Here is a 20,365-nt window from a genome sequence, read left to right on the forward strand (position 1 = left end):
GGGTAATGGATAGATAAATAAATACATAAAGCCTGGCTTTTGAAACTGCCAAACCTGCATCAAAATCATGAAATTTAGCATCTTGGCCCCAACAACAGAAACATTGCTAGTTTAGCAACAGTGTAGATAACTTCTTATGACTGTAATATTTGCAAATGAGGGGGTAAGTAGAAACAGCATTAGTGTCTACACAAAAGAAAAACACATCATTGCAAGAAAACCTACAAGGAACTAACGAGACATATTTTGCTCCTAAACAGTTTGTTGTGATTTTTTTTCTCCATTTCCTTACATACTGTCTTTGTAAAACAAGTCTCTGATAATGAGTGGGTGCACAACATAATTTCCCATTAGTGTCACTGGCGGTTCTGCACATGCAAACACAAAATGAAATCGGACTCTACTTGTGAGGTATATCTTTATAAATGGCTCCTTTAAACATGCATGCACAAACACACACACATACGCACACACCAATACAGTTTTTCAGATCTGAGTGCTAGACATAAAAGAAGGGAAATGGATGGCATACTGGGACCAGTGTTGTATGTGTCTGCCACCAGTTCAGTTGCTGTTCAGGTGATAACTTTTGACGGATAGCATTTCTTATGTTTTTCATTTGTAAATGGATTAGATAAGCTATTCCTTCAGATGGAGGACTGTCTTCTGTACACTTGGTCACTCTAGAAATCAGCCATAAGAATTTTCAGTACATGGATGGATGAGGAACATTTTGGAGAGAAGAAAACAGTAAGTTTGTGATATGAGCATCAAATGATACCTTGTGTCTTATTCAGAAGATTGTGAGATATAGTTGTGCACAAAGACCTGCCGAAGCTTGAGAAGCTTTGTCTCTGGGGAAATGCTTGTTTACATCTTTGTGTGTTGCTAGGCTAATAGGACCAGACTTTGAGAGCAGCCTTTTGTCTCTAAAAGACACAAACAACCAAAGCTGTTTCTGCAACTATGGCATCTTGATGGTTAAATCATTAATGGGTAAATTTTTACTCTTGCATAACTCTTCCAGTGATAAGAATTTTCAGGCTGAACTGCAATCTTACAGTCATCTGGGCTTTCACAGAGAATCTGAAGCTAGCAATTTGTCACAAGCTGGTTGTCTATCCTTCCCTCTCCTCTCTCTCTCTTTTTTCTTCTCACCAGATCATGATGAGAGGCTTCTAAATACAATCTTTATTATGTTAAAGAGACACCCATCAGGTTAAGACCCAATCTAGCTGCCTCATTTTGCACTAGCTGTAGTTTCTGAAGGAATCTCAATGGCAGTAAAGTGCAAGACAATAGTCCAGCCTGTGCATCCATCATTGTGGCTAGGCTGTCTCGGTCCAGGAATTATCTTGGCTGTCATACAAGCCACAACTTGTTACAGATGTTCTTTGCCACTCGGGCTGCATTCTCCAGTGACAGAAATCAATCCAAGACACCCACAGATTGCAGGTGGTGTGTAATCCCATTCTGCGCCCAATTACCCAACCCAGACCCAGGAATTGTCCATCCACACAATCCCTGACCTACCAAGATTTAACATCAGCTGGTTAGCCCTGGTCTAGTCCACCAATGGCACCAGCCCAGTTCATGAACAACCACACCTCTCTCAGATGTATGAGGGAAACAAAATAGGATGCCATCCCTTAATGATGCTGCCCAATGGTTAGATGTAGATGTTTAAAATCATTGGCATCAGGACCATGTCATACACCACCTCACAGAGCAGTTGCCAAAGGGTATATAATTGCCCAATTCCATTCTCTGCAACTGATGCCATGGTGACCCCTTTTCCCACATTACAGTACTGGTCAAAAGGGTACCAGTACAATAGTACCAAAAGCTGATGAAAAGAGAAGCAACAGGATCACATCTGCCCTCCACATCCAGTAATGTCTATCAAATTAATGCTTAGTTGCCCATCTTGAAACCAGGCCTAAAGCAGACTCAAATCTAAATAAAGCTGTGTGCAGATATTCTGCATCCTCCAAGAGTATCTACAGCTGTATTTTTTACTACAGGAAAACAAAGGGATATTCTGGGAGAATATACAAAAGCTGAAGATGATATTGACTGTAGTCATATACCTTCTAACAATTAATCCTGGCTTAATTCTTATTTATTTATTTAAAATATTTATATCCCGTCTTACTTGAAAATCATCCCAGGATGGCTTACATTCCCAGGCTACATTCTTAGCCTGTGAATATAATTCAAGGAGTCTGTTCTTACATTTAAAGAGCTCTTCCAAAGAAGCATCGAGTCTTCTCTTCAGAAAATCTAAGTTGTTGGAATCAGTTGTAGTCTAATTCTAACTCCAAAGAAGCTATAATGACATCTTATATAGAAAGGCTTATACTATTGGATGTTAATGTTTTAAGAACTTGTGTCCGATCAGTATCTTTTTGACAAATATATATCTATTGTTATATTATTTTATAATATTTTAATGAAGGTCTGGTGTTTATATTGTTGCTTGATCACTTTGGAAATCACTTAAAACAGTGATGATAAATTTGAGTTCCAGATTTGAGGTATTACAGTTTTAAATTAGATGCTAGCTCTATTCAGTTATTCTTTTTAAAGAATGAACATGAGAAGAATGAATGAATGTTTAGATGAATATGTTAATGCTTCTGCAGCAGAGAACATTTGTATCCATGTATGTTTCATGCACAATTAAGACCTCTGGAAAATCAGCTGGTGAAATCACATCTCTCCACTGCAGAAGTTACCCCTCAACATGTGAAAGGTGATTTGGATGGTGATGGAGAAATGGGGCTGGATCTATCACATGCTTACAGAACACCTGGACAGAGTGTCTGTCTTGAGGCTATAGGAAACTCTAATGTTTCAGTGAGAATTTAACTGATACCTTAATTAATCTGACGGACTTATGAGTCAGTGAAAAAAGGAATATTTTGTCAAGTGCCTGTTCAAGGTGAAATGGAATCCATCAAGGTAAAGTGATCCTTAATATGTGGTAAATTGTATGGATACAGGACGCCATCTGTGTTCTGCATTCAATTAGTGAGTATATAAATTCCCTTGCTACAATATCAGAATATTTGAGGAAGACACACCAATGATCTTTGAACAGTATAACTTATTCTTATGAATTATGTGACAATTTCTATGCCAAATATCTCTGGTGCTGAATTAAACATCAAAACGTTTTTGGGTGTGTGTTTCCCCTGAAACACGAAAGTGATCCTCCATCTTTGAAAGTCATATTTTTTGCTCCCTGCCATGAAAAGGTTTCCTAGTAGGGTTAGTAGGCATCTGCCTTTCTGGAGTTAAGGGGCTCTGCCTTGGTTTTATATCTATTTTACCAAGTCTCTTGGTATATGTCATCTAAACAGTCTTTATACTGAATCTGAAATCTGATGCTTGGAAAATCTTCCATTTATAGAATCATGTCAGTAAATACCCTGACATGTAAATATCAAATAGCCTATACCTGAACTAGCCAATATAGGACAATAGTTTTAATTCAGTATCAAACACCCTGCTGTAGAAACAAAATAATGGTCCCCCCTGGTTTTCATTCAATGAGTGATAGAGAGGGAGAGAACTGGAAAATAAGGACATCCAGATGGAAACTCAAGATCCACTATGTGCTGAACAAGCAGAATATCTAGGTTATTTTCATACGCAGTTTTATTCTGTTTTATAAGCTGATTAATAATGAATAGTTGTCATATTTGCCTCCATTAACCTTTAAATATTTTACAGGAAGAAATTGTAAGATAACAGTGCTCAGAAACCTTTACCCATCTATAACTACAATGGTGCAACAAAATGTACTGTCCAAACCTTGCATGCAGTAGGTGAATATGTCAAAACATTTACACATAAGAAAATATTTTTGCTAAATATATGTTATATTATTGGACAGTGAAGGATAGCCTGGGGAAATTCTACTCCTATGGACATCAATTTAAGTTAGCATGTCTCTAGACTAGTAGAAAAAAAGAGTATGCAAAATAAAATAGAAAAATTATGATAACCAATGTTAGATAGCATGATTCTCCTCTCCCATTATACAGTTGAAATGAATGAAAACATGTGCTCATACAGTGACTAATCAACTCAAGTTGCAACAAACCAGATTCAGGCTGGACATCAGGAAAAGCTTCCTAGGTGTCAGAGCAATATGACAGTGGAACCAGCTGCCTAGAGAGGTGGTGGGCTCTCCCACACTGGAGACATTCAAAAAGAACCTGGACAGTCATCTGAATGGGATGATATAAACTGGTGTTCTACAACAGCAGGGTTGGACCCAATGGCCTTCATGGCCCCTTTCAACTCTGCTATTCTGTGATTCTATGATAACATGATGTGAAAATATTGGGGTTCCTTAAAATATGGAAGGGGATGGGCAAATATTTGTATAATCAGATGTTCAAATAAAGAAGATTGTACCTAGAGGACACTGGCCTCCCTGGTACCCACTCTGATGGGCTGACACGCATGGTCAAATCCCCTCAGCTTTGATATTTGAGCCATTCACCTTTTTCAGTCTAGCCTACCTCAGAGGATTCTTATGAATATTAAAATAGTATTCTATGTGCTCTCTGGAAAAAATGCAGGATATAAATATAATATCTAAATTTATGTAGAATTTCACAATTTCAGATGTCCTTGTATTAGACTTTTCACAAGTAAGAATAATTATTTCATTTGTGTCTTCTATACAACCTGTCTGATTAAAAATATAAATCAGATATTTAAATTAATGTAAGACTTTTTCAATATGTTGACCTTTTTGAAACATTTAAGCAACAAAAATTGACTTAATAAATATATATAATTTCATCAAACCAAATAGAGGTTTGAAATACTAATCTGCTTAAGTGTGGCTATACCCACGGGAGAAATATTTTATAAATTACGAAGCTACAGTTAATTTGTATAATGCGACCTATGAGCCAACCATACAATTTTCAAACATACACAGCATGTAACCCCTGTACAAATCCTGTAATCTAAAATAGTCATAGTGCTACAGCCAATAGCAAAATCCAAAGTTGGATGCCTGATTTTTTGAACACTGAACATGGTATTTTTTAAATGTTATTCACTATAGGTGAACATTACCTACTAAAGCAAGGGTATTATACCTTATCTCTTATGGCCAAATCCTATGCCTGGTTCCGTCCAACCTTTCAGGGTCCTTGACATGGTTGCATCTCATTCATGGTCCTCAGCCTGTTTTCACCAACCATTGGTCATTTGGGAGTTTCCTGTATTTTTTGCATTAAACCCCATTCAGGAAGTTTAGGAATGCCTCTCTGAAGGCTTAATTCCTGGCAGTAAGCAGTTTAAGCCAAAAAATGCTGATATTTGGCAACACCTTATTTTTCCTTTATCCCTGTCCAACCCTGGGATGCAGGCCCTGAAGTGTCAGGGAAGCCGAATTTGAGCCTTGGGCTGAAAAGGGTTGAACACCTCTGTACTAAATCATGTGTGTTATCACAGTGTACATCCACACCTTGATTCAGGACTCAGTTTCCCATAACACATTTAGAATTATGTTGGAACAGTGTGAACATTTTTTGGGAGTGAGAGTTCTTCATAAGCTAAAGTGGCATTCAATGGCATCCGAAGTACTGCAGTCAAGCAGATCTAAATGGACTCCAGTCCATTTTCTTTGGCTTAACTGGTTTGTGGGTTGGGCATTCAGTAACATCCTATTTACAGAATAGCAATATTATTGCCAAGTAACTCACCACTATTCATATCAGTTAGAGAGAAGCATATTAATAATAGCTGAGAATAAGAAAATAGACTTAACACAGCATGAGGCATGATGCATAATAAGAAACCCAAGTGTAATTTTGAGACCCTTCTAGAAACTACTTTGTCACGATTCATGATAAAGATCATTCATGAAATCTCCCTTTACTTTTTTCTTCTGAAAGATTTCATTTCAAACATTTATTTATAGGTAAAAAAAACTGTATCTGGAAATTATAGTAGACCAGTCTTCCCTACCCTGGAGCTGTCCAGATATTCTGGACTACAACTCCAAACATACCTGAACATTGGTCATGCTGGCTGACACCAATGTGAGTTGAAGTCTAAAACATCTGGAGGGTACCCAGCTAGAGAACATTAGGTAAATCTAGAACCATCATCTCACTTGTGCTGACCCTTTTGCGTGGGACAAATTACAGAGCCAAATTGCAAGCTGAAAAGAGAGTTGAATGGATATATGAAGAATCTGGAATGAGAGATCCATTCAATTCAAATTTCATCATATCAGTTTGGTCACATGAATGGGTCCTATGTTGGCTACAAAGCAAGGAATTAAGCTAAAAGTTTCCACTGACTTTACTGAGAACAGTAGCTTAAATTTCCAGTACTGTTCACAAGCTTGTTAGTAGTATTATGAGGTGTATGTCAAATCTGCATGAGGCTAGACTCTTAAGATAGCTAAGGAAACAGTACAACATAAAAATATTTCTCAACAATGACAAAATATCCATAAAACAACAATAATTTAGACCGTAATGTGTTTCATCTTTCATGGGAGCAGTGGAGATTTCCACCAAGTTCTTTCTCCATCTTCATTCCTTGCACCATATTCAACACCTTTCCCAAGAGTCTCATAAACAACAACAAATTGTCAAGGGGCTACAGAGGAACAGGGGACAGTGTGGTCTCATTGCCAATATTGAAGTTAGATTCACTGGCCAGTCTGGTTGGGCTTTGTACATGGAATAGGGAAAGACAACATCTTGTCCTTTGCTTCAGGTAGCAAAATATCTTGGGCCAGACCTGATCAGCGGCAGTGATGGACAGGCAGATTATTTCCACTGAATGAAACTGTCTGTCTTTCCCTTCCTTCCTTCCAGAAATGTAACACACACCTACAGATAGAGATGAACATTCTTGCTCATTCATTGAGCAGGATTGATTAGTGCTTGTGTGGGAGACTACCCAGGAATACTGGGTACTATAGGTGCTTCATCTTTTTTTTAAAGGAAAACAAAGGTAAGATGTTGAATAAGTCTTGCCCATTTCAAAACACATGTTGCTCTTCTGATGTGTATTCTGATTTGGAGAGATGCTGGGACTCATAGCTAAAAAGAGCTGTGGTCATGAAACATCAGGTCTCTGGAGCTTTCGTAAAAGAAGGCAGGCTTGAGTTACCATTTTTCTGACTGTGTAAACTTCAAAGGTTTGCCATTGCAGCTACTTCTGTCTTTTATACTGTCCTCTCTGGGATGAGAGGGAATCTCCAGCCTCCAGTTTGCTTGCTTCCCTTCTTTTAGGTGCTGGATTCTAGCCCAATCACGGAACATTCCAAGCAGATAAACAATATTTCCTTCTGACAATAAAGCTACTCATCACAACCAACTCACTCTTCTACCATGCAATATTCAAGACAGTACTGTTATCTCTGTCACCAGCAGTTATTCTGTACAGTGGAAGATGCAATGGGAAAAAGGGACATTCCCCCACTTCTATGGAGAGTCTGTTTGCTTTGCCCTGTTCCCTTGCCATCTCTTTTTCTTTGTGTACCAAAGATTGAATTCTCTTACTGATTGTATAGGCTTTGCTAGGGGCCTTTTTTGGCTGAAGGGAGGAAAAAACACACTATAAATAAATGCCTCAGTTGTCCCTTTGCAGGTGGCAGTTAAAATGCACATGTGTGTGTAAACATCACAAAGAGAGATGAAGTGAGAATTCAAATTAAGGGAACAATGATGCTGTTCAGGTTACAGGAGTAAAATAGAAGCAGCCAGAACCAATCTCAGGCAGCCCACTTCCTTGATTCTCTTCACACCTGCTGCCCTCTACAGCTAGCTACTTCTGGCTACAAAAAAGAACTCCTCTTTGCCAAGAGGAAGAGATTGGCCTGGCAAAAGAAGATGGGAAGAGGAAGGGCATCCATCAGGTCCTCAAGCTTGAGAGTTTTGAGACTTCATATGGATCATCCACAGGCTGTGTTTACACAGAAAACTAAGTCATACTTTATGTTGACTGTGGCTTGTTACTTTAGCCAAGAACTTTCTTGAAGTTGAGTAAGAAAATGGTGGCCTGTTTCCCTAGCTCTGTTTGTTTCTTTCCCACCCATGTTTCCACCTTACAGAGCATTTTCATTTTCAGGTAGCTCTTATTGGGTGGCTTTGTTTCAGGGGCAGAAAGCCACATGGACAAGTCAGCGATCAAGTACAGTTCTAAATTCAGGTACCCTTTTAGAAGCAATGGTTTAGGTAAGTCAGATTTAGTAAGCTCACAACAAGACATGACTTTTGTTTGTACCTTGTTGCCAGATCTGGCAAGAAGACAGATTTTAACACACCACACCATGGCTTAGCATTATGTGTGAAAAAGGACAAAGACCCTAACTTGAATTTTGAGTTGAGTGGGTTGGGCACGACTTCATGACTGACATGACATGATTAGGTTGCTCATCTTTACCAAATTACAAATAAACAGGGAATATTGTGGGAGACCTAATCTTTCATTTGATATAGATCATTTCTGTATAGAGTGGTGGTTGGGAAAGATTCAGCAACTGGAAAGGCCATACTCAGCTGTCACTTCTGTTCACTTAACAGGCTGGGTTTCTTAATGCAAATTCATTGTATCCAATTGCTTTTTCATATATCAAAAATAGCAAAAAGGAGAAGAGAAGAGAAGAGAGAAGAGAGAAGAGAGAAGAGAGAAGAGAAGAGAAGAGAAGAGAAGAGAAGAGAAGAGAAGAGAAGAGAAGACACCCCTCTAGACTTTTGGAACTGAATGACAAGAGAGTATAACAAGCCTACCAGGATACTGGGAAATGAAATAATTATCCTTTCTTCTGAACCTTTCAGAAAGACATCGATCTTGTTTTTCATTTTAATGTTTGATTGCAGGAAGCACATGTTCAAAGCGAGCAAGTGCAAAGCTCAAGTTTTGTGCATGATCCATGTGAGATTACACAAAACAGTAACTGACACCCTCAGTTTTCATTGTCAACTCTGCCTACCCCTTTTCATGCTTCAGCTAAGTTGGCTGGGGTGGAGTACAGACATAGGATAGAGGAAGCAGTGGTGCTGTTGTTAAGCACTTGATGTTTATCTCAAGCATGGTCAGCTCACAGCAGTCTATGAGCAGCACCTTACTCATGAGAAGTCAAACGGAAGCCTTTGCATTTGTTAGCTCTTCTCTTCAGCATCTAAATGAAGCACGACCAGGATCAATATTTCTGGAAGGGAAGGACACCATTTTGTTTTCTTCCTGAGTATTTGTATGTTGCCATCTTGGTTGTAAGGACTGTAATCTGGCAGGATTTTGTTCTGTCTGTCTTGCCAGTATGAGGACAGAAGGCCATTCTCTCCTGGTACACAACCACAGCAATAAGCTTATGTCAGGTGAACACAGATGTTGCTAAAAAGGTGATGGGAAAAGCCAGTTTATGAGATGATGCTTCTGTGTGCCATAGCAATGCACCTTGCCTGGCCCTCTGGTTCAGTGCATGTGTATATGCCTGTTATATCACAGCAAACTCTTCTAATGGAATTTAAACTGACAGACAGCATAGTAAGGCAGAATTGCCCCATACAGAATGCCTCCGTGAGAATTTCTTAACATGCCTCTTATGTAGTCTTGCAGCTACTCACATCTACAGATCAGAGTACAAAGGAGAAAATTAAGAAAAAAACCCGAAGTAATGGCTTTCCAGAGGCAGAACAATAGTACAATTGAATATAGGTATTGTTAGGTCAATTTCAGGAAGATATGAGCAAACCTTGGCTTATAAAGAGATTTATGCCTTAACCAAACTCTTAAGATTGCAAAGAAAATAAATAGATATGAACTTGAATAAAGATTCCTGACAAATGAATAGTACTATTCCTTAGCTGTCTTCAGAGTAGGAACATACCTGTAACCAGGCAGTTTTCTCGAAAAGAATAATCAACTAATTAAGCAGAATCATGGTGTGAAATTATTTTTATGCAACACATAGTAAAAAAAACAAAGGCATAGTCAAATCATGATATGTGAGCAGAATGTTCTTCTTGCAGACTTCATATATTTCAAAAAGGTGTAAACACTATAAGAAATAAGATTTGTGTACCTTTAATTAAAATATTATGAGTATTACAAAGAAACTTATATGCTTATAACTGTAGTATTGGAAAAATGAGAAATTTTTACATGGATTTGACTTGGCCTATCATTTATATTGAAAAAGTGATCAAATGGTCTACATAACAGAAATCATAATTAAACATTATTGCACAAAGCTGATTTGCATATCAATCTGCTTTATGTTGCTATGCTATTAGAAACATGGATAATCATGCAGAGCTATACAGATCAGCATATTAGGTTGGACCAAAATGAGATTCGTTGTGTTTTGGTCTCACTGAAATTGATACGACTGAAGTAAGTCATGACCAACATGTCCACTGGTTTCAACGGATGAAAGTAGGATTGATTTAGCTATACTGAAGCCAATATAAGTTGACTTGTGTGCCTTCTCCTCCTACTATATGCCTGGCCCATATCTTTTGCTTGGTTCCATGCTGTGTTGAATTACAGCAAGTCATAGCCTGAAAACAGTGGTATCCTGAAGTAGCAATGTGAATGTTGGTAAAATTTTGTATGACTTGGTAAAAAGCAGCCTGACTTGCCAAATTGAAGTTATTCACAAAATTATTATACCACACAGAATACGTCAGAAAAATTGTCTTCTTCTTCTTCAGCATTTCTACATATAAGAATGCTCCAGTGAATCTGTTCAAAGTTGGTTATAGAAGAACAAGTTCCTTAAATAAAAACCAATTCCATACTTAAATTATAAGAAGCTAAATTCCATGCACCTACATAATTGCTAATTCTGAGACTCAACACACCCACCTGTTTCATTCTCCTGTTGCCAATCAAATACAGAAACCTCCAAACAAAGGTCACTCTCACTTGCCACAAACACTTTTCTATTTACCATTTCCTCCCAACTATTGACTGAAAAAAATGCTTTGGTGGCTGCAACACAGTGGTATCTGAGACTGCTTTAATGAAAACAGATGGTTTAATGGCAATATATTAGTTGAATATGTTTCAGCACATTTGGGAATTTTTATCCAGAGATATAACAATACTCCCCTTCAAAATACAAGGGCTACTGATTTGCAGCATCAGAGTGACTATTATAAGGGTTAGCACTAGTCACTGTACTCATTGGACAAAATGGACCAATGGCAGGTGCATTTGAATAAAAACAAGTATATGTCCCCTACACATCAAAGTCTACCACAAATATGGCAGATATGTTCTGTCTAATGAAAATTAAGTGCACTTATGTGAGCTGGCATCAGTGAATTTGAAGAGCATAAATTAGTTTGGTCCAATGGACACACACACACACACACACACACACACACAGAGAGAGAGAGAGAGAGAGAGAGAGAGAGAGAGAGAGAGAGAGAGAGAGAGAGTTCTTTAGATCATCTTTCCCCAACCTGGTGCCTCCTTAGATCTGTTGGAATACAATTCTCATGATTCTCAGCCAGTAGGAAATCACATCTAGAGAGCAGTAGGCTGTGATTAGATAGCCTGCTGATTTCACATTTTTTAAAGTTTTATTTAATAAAATAGAGCTAACAGCTTAAATGTGACATGTAAACAAAATGCCAATGCCACCTCAACATTCAGCTGTCTTTCCCCCTCTGGCTTTGTGCATCCTCACAATGTTGCATGCTTAATCATGTGTTCTTTCCCTTTGGCCCTCTCATCTGCCTAGCTCTGTCATAGCTGTTTCAACCCTATTGTCATCCAATCAGTCACAGCCTGCTCATTTTGCCAGCCTAGGAAAACAGCATATGATGGTTGCATCCTAGGCAGTAGTCAACAGAGGAATGTATCCTGATAGCCTCTGGTCAAATGTGAAAATGTATTGAATCTGGCTGCTTCCAGTATGGGGAGAATTTTTTCCCTATCATAATGCTAGAACATAAAGGGGTCCTCTCATGAAGCTGATTGGTGGGATATTTAGGAGAGATAAAAGTAAGCACTCCTTTGTACAACACATAAAACTATGGAATTCATGTCTACAAGATGTAGTCATGGCTACCATTTTGGATGGCTATGAAATGGAATTGGATAAATCATTAAGGCTATCAATATCTACTAATTATGAGGGCTATATATTACTTCCTGTATCAGAGGCAGTATGTATATCTGTACTAGTGGCAGAAAACACAAGTAGGAATGTGCTCTTGCATTTACATCTTTCTCTTCTTCATCTTTTTCTCTTCATTATTATTGTTGTTTCTGTTATTTAGTATATGCATATTGCTAAATAAATATGATTTTAAGGGATTACTGTATTTACATACCTTTAATCATGTACCTGTAACATTTGGAAACTTTAGAATGAGGTTCCTGGCTCTTTCAAGTGTGCAGAAGATTAATTTTACTTCTCATGAACTGTACCACTACATCGAAGTATCCCTAGATTTATTTTAGTCATCTTATATTAAGAAATTTGTAGTTATTTTCATTTCACATTGATTTTGAGAGACAACTTAGATATATTACATAGGTTATGCAAATAGAAACAGTACAAATAATTGCTATGCAAACATGCATCAACTTCAATTAATATTGATTAATCAATACTATTTGTATGCATGAGAAAATACTGTTCACACATAAGTTTCCTTCCAGTATCTTTTTGTTAGAATATAAACATATCAACAATATTTCAGTATCTCATGTATGCATGAAGTGCATGAAATATGGGCAGTTCCAGATGGAAAGTCCCACATCTCAATAGTTGACAAAACCTGGAGATCTCGTGTGTGTGTGTGTGTGTGTGTGTGTAGATATAGATGGTTTGTTTGGTATACATACATGCATACTTAAACTAGCAAAGACTGGTACCAGGAAGAGATTAATTAATTATATTTTATTTAATATAATATCAGATTCACAGTTATTTTTAGGTCCCAATAAATGTTACATGATGGAAACATTGCTTCATTTTCCATTGGTTGAGTGGAGGGTGGGGTGGGAATGATTCCAGAGAGATTAAAGGACTAAGCAGAGAATGGAACTCTATCTAAACCAGCCTCGGGTGATTAAAGTATCCCTTCAAGGAAAAATGGAAAGCACGAGACCATTACACCAGATATAGCAATGTCTATGTACCTCTTGCTTTGCTAGGAGATGTGTAGTGTGGCCATTAAGGCTGGAATAGCCATTGTCACCTCTCCCACCGCGAGTTCCATTGACTCTACCGTGCAATTAAGCCCAGCTTAAGGATCCCTGGGAGATCTGGTGGAGACTCACCTGAGCAGCAGCGCAGCTTCCCACAGATAGAATCCAGAGACAGCTGCACGCAGGTATCTAATCCGGGCCATGGTATCTGCGAGGTTTTTACAACCTACTCCCAAGAGAACGTGTCCGAGTCATGAGGGAATCCGGAGGAAAGCGGAGAACTGGGGAGACTTCCAAGTCGCGAGAGAAGCGGGAGAGTTTCAGGACCTTGGACAGCTCCCCGGCAGCGCACCGCGCCTGTACATCCACCAGCCCGAGGACGCCTTGGCCCTGGGTCTCCTATTCGCCGGCGTCGGGGACTTCGGGCATTTTGGGGTTGTCGTGCTTGGCAACAAGCTCGCCAAGATTTGCGCGGCGCATTTACAGAGAACGCCTAACCTCAGAGGGGAAGCCCAGACCACCAAGCAGAAGCACCGGTAGAAGCAAAGACGCGCCAAAGCAAGCCTCCTTTCGGGTTTCCCCCGGTCCCTGCCTTCCTTCTCCGGCCAGAAGCCAGCTCGCCACATTCCTGAACGCTGGAAATGTCAAGGCTCGGGAGGGGGAGGAGAGGAGGGGGCGGAGACGAAATCAAAGCAGTGGACTTCCCTCAGCCAGTCAGGGGAGCTCCCAGACCGACAGAAGGCAGAAGCAGAGCTGCCTGGCAAAAACACGCAGAAGGCACGCACAGGGGACCGTGTTTGTGTGTACTGAAGCGGAGGGATTGGCAGGGAGGGGGATATCCTCCAGGAAAAGGCTAGTTGGGCAGGCAGCGTGGGTGGCGTGCGGAGGATTCCCAATCTCGCCAAAAGGCAGGCTGGGAACAGCCGGTCCCAAAGGATTTAGAAGTATGGGGAAAGGTGCGTAAGGAGAGGCAGCGCAAGTGTTCATTTGGAAAGGGATTACATCTTGGTTTGGGGTGCAGGAAGCTCCAGAAAGACCCTGCCGAAGGAGCGATTATTCCTGTTGTAAATAGTCCCTGATGACAGGAAAGGTTATCTTGGGAAAGAGTAGGATCCGTGTATTGTGTGCGTGCGCGCGCGCGCGCTTGTGTGTGTGTGCGAGCGAGAGAGCGAGCGAGCGAGAGACAGAGATTGAAAATGTGCGCTATGCATTGCGGAGAGGTCGCTGAGTAGTCCTGGAGTTCAATAAGAAGGCAGTTGAGGGCTGCAATTGCGAAGTTATTCACCAGCATCCTGCGTTTCTGAAATGAAAAAGTGGCGGTGGAGATTAGCATTCTATGAACGCTTGCTCAGATATAAGCTCCATTGTCTTCCATAAGTGTGCCTAGTAAATGTCTTCAGGAATCCAGCCTGTACGCACATGCAAGGTGGAATATCTTCCAAAGATTTGTATCTTCATTAACAAAGCTACAAGATGAGCCTCCTTGACTGAGGACAGCCAGAATGTATACCAATTAATAAAGCTGACATGCAAACGAAAGAATTACTAACTTTTCTTTCACCATTTCTAGAATATGAATTGCTTTGAGGACTGAATTTGAACCCATCACTGCTAGCATCATGTTAGAAAGGGCATCTCATTAAGTTTACACATTTGCTATTTTTGTTATGTAAACAGTATTCAATAAGCCATGAAATGGCACTTAAAAAGAAATGCATACATTCCAATCAAGCTTATTAGATTCTGGAATCAGTTCTGGTAAGCCTATGCTGTATCGAAGGTGAGAGAAATAGGCCCAGAATGTATTCCTTTATATTGGAGTACGAGGTTTCTTTTAACAAAGCCATTTAATTTGCTTTATTTCCCAAAGAGACTTAAGCAGATGTGCTTTACTTTTCACAGTATTAATTAAAACTCCTATCATGAGATTCCTAGTGTAAATAGATTGTAGTTCTCCTTTATAGAAAACTGCTTTCAGTATGCATTATTCAACAGTTCCAAAAGACATACTATGAGAAAAAGTGTGATGTAACTAGGAATGTGTGTCATTGCTGACTTCACTAGGCATACCATGTGTTTTGACTGTAAGCTTGCAAGCTGGATAGGAAATGGGGGAGAGTGAAAATACCCAGTGTAGATTAAAATCTCTTCTTTGAACGAACATAACAAAGGGGAAGCTGAAGACTATATTTTCCTCCTTGCAACCCAAACATTTGTGTACTGATGCCAGTTGGATCAAGAAGTATTTCTTGAGAGCATGATCTGATAAATTAAGCATTTTAACTTTTTCAGATAAAACCATGTGTTCTCCCCATGACTGATAGATGGAGTTAAGCATAGTTTGTTTGGTTGTAGTCCAATCAGCAATTCTCATCCACTGTACATATCAAAGCAAAAATTGGAAAATTATACACACACACACACACACACACACACACACAGCAAACTTGATCAATTGATAGAACTCAAGTTTCACAGAACTACAAAATCAGTTTTACATGTCCGAGGAAACTTGACCTTGAGACTCTCAAACAGCAGCCTCCCTACTACACCTTAAAACAAACCAGCCATCCATTTGAAATCCAACAACAAGTAAATCAGTTTTCTTTATAGGATATGGGTGTTGGGAGCTAGATTTCTTCTTTCATACTTTCAAAACAACAGAACATTCTTTGACAAAAGCTCTTTCTTCTCCAAAGCATATCCAGTAGGCACAATCACCACAGAATGAGTCTCTGAGTATGCAAAGAGGTTTGTTAAACTCAATCTAGCAACTACTTCCAAGACCTCTTTTGAGTAACCGTGGGCCCTCCCTTTGGGAGGCAGGCAAGCCTCTTTTCTGTATGCTAATTGGCTAGCCCTTCTACTGCATCATATATTAGGTTTGTCTGGCTGCTGGAGCTCTTGTCCCATGCCTCCAATGCAGCAATTGTAGATCCTGGCTATCTCAGAATTGACCTGATCACTTGGAGAGGGCAGCTTGAGATAAGCTTCACCACTTCTGCCTTCTCAGTATCTGGAGACCCAGTTCCCCAGGGTCAGATGGCCATCCAAGTGTTCAAATCTTCCTGCCCGCGAAACATGTGCCATGCACAATGGCCTTTTTCATTCCCAACAATGTGTTTGCTGCAGAAAGAAAAAGTCAAATATTCCTTAAGCATTTCTTTAAACTTCCTCAAGGTGCTAATTGGAACAAACCAAAATTACAGTAATTATCACAGTTATCTAGAATTTGTGTTGATCTGCAATGTCTAGTTCAAATTCAAAGCTAAGCAGAAATGATATTTGAGGTAATTAGCATATGAAATGTAATCAGACAATTTAATAGTTTGTACCTACAAATGCAAAATATCTCTAAGAACAGTAAAAGAAGACATTGCTCTACCCCTATGCAAGTTGAATAATTTTCCAGGGCCAATATCTGCTTTCATTTATAACGTAGTTAAATGCTTGCACATGAGTTTTATAAATCAGAATTTGTCTTTCAACATGATAACTTAAGTATGACTGCTAGTAACTTGTCTCCACTTATCATAGGTCATTGATTTTTATTACATCAGACAATTTCATAATGATGGCAAGCAAGTTGATTAGCAAAGGAATCATCAGAAATGATACAGTGTTTGGCAATTAACCTTGGCAACTAGTAGTACTTTTAAAAAACATAATGACAGGATTAGGACCACCAAGGTTGTTCTCTCACTCAAATTTAACACCTTTCTCCTTTCCCTTTCCTCAAGTCCCCAGCCTTGCTTGCCCACCTACCTGGTGAAAGAAAGGGGATTTTTGTTCTCCTTAACCCCACAGCAGAACACTGGGCTGAGTACTTCTGATTGTTTAGGCTGGGGACTCATGTAGGGTAGAGGTGACTTACGTGTGGCCACCCAGATGGTCTTGCTTACAGCTCCCACAATCCCTTACCATTAAGTACACTGGCCAGGGCTAATGGGACTTGTATGCCAAAACAGCTGGAGGATCACCAGTTGACCACTCCTGGGGTGGGGAATGAACTCTACTGCATCTCTGATGAGAAAAAAAGTTTCTGATGCAATTCAAGCTGAATGAGACTGGGAAAGGCATCTTCCCATCATTACATATCACATGTTGGCTCCTATCAAGCAGAAATTTTGAACTCTTCATGAATAGTTCAAGTCAGCATATCCATCTGAGAGTGTTGTGAAACTTGCTGAAGCAGCAAAAAACCAGAGTGAGGGGGAATGGACTATATTGATGGTAATGTGAAAAAATTGATTTTACACTGGTATCACTAGGATGTTGCTCTAGAATGACAGATCTATACATTGGTGCAAATGTTTAGGATTAGAATTCGTTTGACTTCTTGTTTTCAAATGAGAAATACATCATAAGAACACATCTAGGAAACCACACTAAAACCAGTAGGATTTACTTCCTCATAAATGTTATGTATCCAACATCAAGACACTCATTGTATTCATAATGTGAATTCTATAGTAAACAGTGTGGCAGTTGCTAGAATTTCTTCCACCCTCCCAGCCTTAGTCAAAGCCTAAAGTATACATTCTAGAGGAACATTGTGCACAGATACCTCTCTTAAAAGATATCTCCATACTTTTAAGGATCATTCACATATTTAGCATTTTGGAAACTCTTCTGAGTACGATCACAAAATAGCTGCTGTAGGTGGGTGTTCAGCCAATCAAAAAATGTTGGGAGCATATTTCTTGTCTGTGTTTGTATATGTTGATGAATATGCACCCTGTGTATGTGCTTCTCACTCTGATTTCTCTCTTCTTCTTTCTCTCTTTCCCTCTTTTCTGGCTTTCTTTTCTTCAAGTACATCTTCTTTTTCAGTGTGGGATCCTCTCTCTGTCTCTGTCTTTCTGAGTCCTCTTTACCACTATCTTTCACTCTCTTTGGCTGCTCTCCTCTCCTTCATTGTTTGATGTACAACTGTGGTTCCAAGTGAAGGACATTTGCTCAATTGAAATCCCTGCACATTTTATTCCAGTTAAGTCCCATAGGGTCTGCACAAACAGAAGTCACATAAGCACACCCTATTTTCCATATTAATTATTTGTTTTAACCATGTATGGAGGCACTTCCACTTAAAAGTAACATCTGAAATACCTTTCAAAATTGTGGAAATACAAAGTGAAAGCCTGCTGTTCTTTTCCCCTACAGTACACTGAAGTTTAGAAACAAAGGTATGCATTCCAAGTTTAAATGACTTGAGGCTGATGGCATTTCAGGAGTGTATCTGTGTACAGGGCAGCAGCTCCTGCCTTCTACATTTTGTTGCATTCATTACCAATATGCACAACAGTTTTTGAGTACCCTTTTTTTTATGATGCACCTCCGATCTTTTTGCTTTAGAGCAGCCCTAACCACAGGGGTTAGCTGTTGCATGCTAATGAAACCAATTATGCAGGAACTGGTTATTGTTGAATCCAAGTACTGGGATTCTGAAACATTAATCACAAAATTTCCAAATAAATAAAAGAAGGCACACACAGAAGTACTTTTAAAGCCTTTCCCCACAATGAATTTTCAAATGACAGTCACAACATCTACTCAGCTGATCCTTTGCTATCAGGAAGCCCTTGCTCCTTGGTAAAGAGCATTGACTTAGTCAGGCACGAACAACTGACATAGAAAAAGATGGAGTGTCTGCAGGAAGCAGACGTTTGTCAGATGTTCTCCAAGTGACCTTGAGCAGCTTCATACTTACTTACATTCAGTGGGTGCTATTCAGTAGTGGAGTTACCAAATATAACTTTTCAGACTTGAAAGTGATTTATCCAATGTTTTATTTTCCATGCATATCATACCACTGCAGGTTGATGGTTAACTTCAATTAGCTGGTTAACATGCCCTCCTCTTGTCAATAGAAGTCTGGTAATACCATATTAATGAGAAACACATATGAGAAAGAAAGAACCAGAAAAATTGATATTCTGCTGAAGATTTATGAGCATGGTGTAGCATTTTGCCCAAGCACTATTTCATGACTTTTTGCTACTCATTGAAAAGCTATCAGATAAAGGTGTGCGAATGTGTTAAAGGGGGACACCGGAGTACTGTCCTTGTGAAAGCATTGGATTAAGTGCCTAAGAAAAGAATGCGTAGACATGGATTATCATGCATTAAAATGAGTTGCCTATACTTAAATACAATGCAGCATGTGTATAAATAAGGTGGTTTGTATTCTATTACCAGCTGCACCTGAAATATGAATGCTGAAGTAAATCCAGGTCCTTATTTCTGAAATGGCAAATTATTAATGGGATCCTAATATGTTCTTTTTAATGCTAATATTATACTTATTATGATATACTTATTATACTAGCCCATATACTCTTGTTGATTATAGTCACTGTATGGTGCAAGCTACAGTAACTCTCCCAATGCTTTTAAGAGAACAAAATTGCAATCGCTAGTGTCAAATTATGGTGACCCAGTTCCAGCCACTAGCAGAGTGGACAGACTGTTGGACTTACCTTGAGCAGACCCATGTTCAAATCTCTGTTTAGCAATAAAGTACAGAGATTTGATCAATCACTTTCTTTCAGGTTAACTTCTTACAGTAGCGTTGAGAGGAGAAAAAAATGGATGTTAACAGAGCACAAACAAAACAAATAAGGAAACCCTTCTGAGGAGCTTCACTTATCTGAAGACCACCATGCATTGAGCTCTGTAGGGAAACTGAAAGCAGTGGCATAAGGAAGACATTGCCTTGCAAAATATATCCATCTGACCTTTCTAAGATAGGACTGACTGCAGAGAAATTATTACTCATTTGTCAATGGCCAGCAGAATTATACAAGCAAACAAAAGAAGAGATCAGTAAGCCAAGACTGATAAATATTAATGGAAATAGTGAGAGTAGACACAGAAATAAAATCATAATGGAAAATGGTCTATTTCTAGATTATCATGCAGGATAAGGTACGATTTGTTGAGAATCCTGCAAAGAAAAAACATAGTTATACAGTAATACAAGGTAAAAGTAAATAATTGGAATAATCTTGCAGATATTATATTTAAATTATAACTAGGTTCAAATCTTGAAAATGAAAACAATTGACTACTATCATAAATTATAACTGAACAAAACTGAATTGATAAAATAAGTAACTTTTGGATAAACTATTCTAAAAAGGTTGATCTATCTCTTGACTCTATCTGAGTCAATATCCTTATGACTCAGCTACTAAGATGA

The sequence above is a fragment of the Varanus komodoensis genome, unplaced genomic scaffold (genome assembly GCF_004798865.1).
Source record: "Varanus komodoensis strain SLA01 unplaced genomic scaffold, ASM479886v1 scaffold21, whole genome shotgun sequence".
NCBI lineage: Eukaryota > Metazoa > Chordata > Lepidosauria > Squamata > Varanidae > Varanus > Varanus komodoensis.